General features: G+C 33.1%; 1 pseudogene; it reads left to right on the forward strand.

Moving 5' to 3' along the window:
• Positions 1 to 2,150: 2,150 nt before the first annotated feature.
• LOC118014770 lies at positions 2,151 to 3,032 on the forward strand (annotated as a pseudogene).
• The last annotated feature ends 2,238 nt before the right edge of the window (positions 3,033 to 5,270 follow it).

Genomic DNA, 5,270 nt, shown 5'->3' on the forward strand with positions numbered 1-5,270 from the left:
CCCTCAAGTTTTCAATATACATTTACAGACTAATCTAAGTCCACGTTCAAGTAACATTATTTCAAATAGCACTATTATATCATGGGTAGTAACTGTACCTCGTAGCAGAGCATTCTCAATTCCTCCCTCTGTCTTTATAATATTGTCATTCATTTCACTTATCCATCATCTATCATCCAATATATTATTACTATTATTATTTTGAACAGACTTTTATCTGTTAGGGCAATTAAAAATAAGAAAAATAAAAGATTTGCTTTTACTTTCATTTATTCCTTTTTAAACACTTCTTTTTTTCTGTATATCTGAGTTTCTGACCTCATCATTTTTCTTCCCTCTGAGGAGGGAACATTTCTTGCAAGGTAGATCAATACTCAGCAAATTCCTTCAATTTTTGTTTTTCTGACAGTCTTTATTTCTCCTTTACTTTTAAAGAACAGTTATGTTGGATATAGGATGCAAAGTTATTGTTGTTGATGGCTATTGTATTCCCTCACCATCTCAAACATTTTATGCTTGTATGGTATCTGACAAGTGTGATAAAATTCCTATCCTTCTTCCTCTATAGTAAGCTTTGTGGTTGTTGTTTGTTTGCTTGTTTCCCTTCTCTAGTTTCTTTCAAGAATTTCTCTTTGTCTTTGATTTACCGCAGTTGAATACGATTTGCCTAGGTATAGGGTTTTTTTTTATAATTTATCATGTTCAGTGTTCCTTGACCTTCCTGCATTTATGACTTAATGTCTGTCATTAAGTTTGGAGAAGGATCAGTCATTATTACTTTATATATTTCTTCTTTTCCTTTCACTCTTTTTCTCCCTTCTGGTAATCCAATTACACATACATCACACTTCTTGCAATTACAATTATAACTGGCTATTACACTGGATATATGCATTTTTGCTTGTTGTCAACCTATACATTAGTTACCTTTAAGATATTAATTACTATATTTTAAAAGCCTCATCTAAGACTGATTCTTATGATTGCTTTATCTTTGAAAGCATATTTTTCTTCTTGCTTTTTTGTATGCCTCATGATATATTGTTGAAAGCTTGTATAGGACAATGAACACTAACATAAATAATTTTTCTGTCTGGAAATGGGCACAAAATTCTTTATACTGGGCATTTAGTTTAAACACTTGAGTAAATCAGTTTAGGAGTTAAAATTCAAATGTTCTCAAAATAATGGGAAAACTAAAGCAATTTAATTATCGATCTTTGGACACATTCAAACTTTTGGCTTTAGTGATATATGAAAGAAATGGGAAGTTTATTCTCATATATATTATGTATATATTTATATATATGATAGATATGTCCTATAGATTTATATAGATGGTTTATTCTAATATAAGTACATTTATATATAAAGTAGAATTTCTACAAGTGGATTTATTGCAGATAAGAATGATCTTACATAGATTGTTTCAACATAAAATGATTAATCTCTTCAATTTTATTAGAAGGATATGTATCTTGAGTTCTTGAGGAAAAATCAAATTTTTCTCCATTTTATTATAAATAAGGTATACAGCTTTTGGATATTTTTTTCATGATTTGAATCTCTGAATTCCAGATCAACTGTAACTAGACATACAGTTAATTTTATGGGGACTAGGAAAAATCTAAAGTCAATTTATGCTGGGTAAATCCTTTAGAAACTTGTTACTCAAAATATGGTGTAAGACCAGCAGCCTCAATATCATCTGGGTGTTCATTAGAAATACATAATATCAGATCCTATTCCAGATCTACTGAGTCTGAATAAGCATCTTAATAAGTATAGGTAAGCTGGCACAAATGTTTAAGAAACACTGCTTTCAAGGACACATAAAATTTGGCTTGATGCTAATCACTTGCAGTGTCCAATCCCTTCAGGATGTTCAGGTTCTCATATGTCCATTTCCATTTGATGGAAATAGGTTGAAAAAATTTTCAGTAGAACCCTTCTAGCAGTCACATAATATTCTTACCAAGCAATAATTACAATTTCAGTATTACACTTGAACTTTCTACACTCACAATCCATGAGGGACTTCATGAGCCCAAAATAATTCTGCTGTATTTAAACTGCTTATCCTTTAAAACAGAGGCACACAGTTCTCTGTTAGGATTATACTATTTAAAAATAACCCCATTTCACGGGAAATGGCGGCTCCAGGAGAGAGCCGGGCTTCGGCTGGGGGGGAGCACCGAGGAAGCATTTATGACCTTCTACAGTGAGGTGAAACAAATAGAGAAGAGAGATTGAGTTCTAGCATCCAAAAGTCAGATTGAAAGATTGACCCGTCCTGGTTCTTCCTACTTCAATTTGAACCCATTTGAGGTTCTTCAGATAGATCCGCAAGTGACAGATGAAGAAATAAAAAAGAGGTTTCGACAGTTTATCCACACTGGTGCACCCTGACAAAAAAGCAAGATGATGCTGCCAGAGCACAAAAGGCTTTTGAAGCTGTGGACAAAGCTTACGAGTTGCTACTGGATCAGGAACAAAAGAAGAGGGTCCTGGATGTAATTCAGGCAGGAAAAGAATACGTGGAACACACTGTGAAAGAGAGAAAAAAGCAATTAAAAAAAAGAAGGAAAACCTACAAATGTTGGAGGAGGATGACCCTGAGCTGTTCAAGAAGCAGGATATAAACAGACCATAAAACTCTTTGCCGAGCTGGAAATTAAAAGTAAAGAGAGAGAAGCCAAAGAGATGCATGAAAGGAAGCGACAAAGAAGAGATTGAAGCTCAAGAAAAAGCCAAAGGAGAAAGGGAGTGGCGGAAAAACTTTGAGGAAAGTCAGGATGGTCGTGTGGACAGCTGGCGAAACTTCCAAGCAAATACAAAGGGGAAGAAAGAGAAGAAAAATCGGACCTTCCAGAGACCACGGAAAGTAAAAATGGAGCAGCGTGAGTGACCACCTGGGGTCACAGCCACAGAACCTTCCCCCAACTGTCTCCCCTCCTGCTTTGAAGGACTCATTCTTTCCTCCCATTTCCACCCCAACATAGAGTAGTAGTTGCTTTTTAGTCCATTTTGTTTTCAATACAATTTAATACCGATCAGAGTAATTCTTTTGTACATTGAAATGAGGGGCTCAGTTTAAAACAAAACCTTCCCCCACCCCCACCCCTAGACCAAGGATTGGAAGGTGCCACCATACGTGCTGCCTTCTCTTCCCACAGCCTGTAACTTAATGTTTTGTACTTCACTGAATTGTGATGGTTAGAATCTTCGTGTATAGTTTGTGGAAATCATCCAATTAAACATATTGCTTAAAATAAAATAAAATAAAAATAACCCCAGTTTATGTATCACACAAATATATAGAAAAGGATGAGAAAACTCTTTGTCATTACTGCAGGCCAAATCTAAAAAAATAATCTCTCCTAGCGTATATTGAATTGTTGAAATTCTAAAACTTTGTTTCCTCTTCTCCAGACAATGCATTTATACATTATTTTGAATAAAATATTAGAGATTTTGTAACCATGTCCTCAACCCAAGGTGAAAGTCATACTTCACATTTACTTTAAGTACAGAGTAATACTATGTGTATTTATTCTAAGCATAGTTGTACTTTTTTTAGACTATACAATTCAGCAACTAATATCTAGATAAACTGATAACATTTTATCTAGTTACATACTCTGCGATATCACATAAAATTCTACAAGTCATAATTTCTAAATTCTCAACAACAGCAATTAACAGGTTTTATGTCATACTTTGGATCACCGAGAAAATATATTTTAATCTGAGAGGTTTAAGAACCCAAGGTTTATTATAGTTAAGTAACACAGAAAAGGATAAACAATTATGCTTACACTCCATTTATGGACATTTCTAAAATATGTGTCACTACAGAGTAACAGTGTAATCATTAGCATAGCCATTTGTTATATGATTTTAAATCTTGCTGTCATAGAAAGCCTAGAAGCATTCCTTTTTTCCCTATGTTTACTTGTCAGTTTTTCACTCTGTCCAAGGATGGGCAAAATTCATCATTTTTCTGTCCCAGAGTTATTTGGTGCTTGTGAACTATTATGCTATTGTTTCAGTTTGGATAGATTTGCAATTCTTACATTTTGCTTGAGACTATTGTTGAACCGAATCCCCAAATGCAAAGTAAAAGTCAGCAAAACCTGTCAAGTTTTCCCTAGCTTTGGATTGAAACAGGTAAAATCAGAAATATTCTAAACCAAATTGGAAAAGTGAAAAATAGCCCAAAGACATAAAACTCTTAACTAAGAGAGAATTTGGAGGCATCATCACAAAATTTGGGACAACATTGAGTTATACACTGAGTACATAGAATATCAAATTCCCCAATACAAGAATAGAGTGTCACTGATTTTATGCTCTTCTATTTTCATGGCACTATTCAACAAATCTTTTTGCTTGTCACAAAGATGAGTCAAAATGAACTGCATGTGCTACAGAATACTTCTTCCTACTTGCTCTCAACTAACCAATATATTCTCTTCATAAACTTTTCTATTCTTAGTTCATTTTAAAAATGATGTATGGCAGATAAATATTCTCAGACTTCTTACGTGGGAGGAAAGCCATATTCCAAAATAGTTATCAAAAAGCTTACTTATTATATACCCTCTCTTTTAAATTAACAGCAGCATGATACTGTAACAGAACTAATAAAAATAAACAGAAAAAAATGAAACTATGAAAAGCTATCTTCAAATCAAGTCACTCCTACTTTTGATTTGACTCTCATATAAGAAAATGCTGAATATTTTACCCCAAATTTTGTTATTTCATTTTGAAGAATTAAAGTAATATAATATTGAGATAATTCAATGTTTTCCTCTAGGTCTAAGAGCACTTGATAAATTGGAAGTGCTTTTTTTACACCATCTAAATGATGCATTTTAGATGATTTTTTTTTAAATTCATAAGTTGATAGCTCAGATGGCATTATTCTCCAATCCCAGGATTTCAAATAGAGCTGTGGGGTTTTTTTTGCATAGTCATTTCACAGGTTTTTGCTTCAGTTTCCTGATTTACAAAATGTGGTGTGTGTGTGTGTCTAGAATACCTTTAGAGACAGGAATTTAAGTCAGAATTGAGTTTGTGTTTCTGCTTAACCACTTATTTGAAATAAAGTAAGCATATCTTATAATTTTGTTGAACTCCTCTGTAAAATACAAATATTAATATTACATTATAATTAAAATATTGCATAAGATGATATATAGTATATTTAAGTTCTTGCATTATTATTGTTTATTCAGAAACATACTGATCTTCTTCCTTCTGAA

Source organism: Mirounga leonina, unplaced genomic scaffold (genome assembly GCF_011800145.1).
Source record: "Mirounga leonina isolate KUSES-001 unplaced genomic scaffold, KU_Mleo_1.0 Mir_165, whole genome shotgun sequence".
NCBI classification, from domain to species: domain Eukaryota; kingdom Metazoa; phylum Chordata; class Mammalia; order Carnivora; family Phocidae; genus Mirounga; species Mirounga leonina.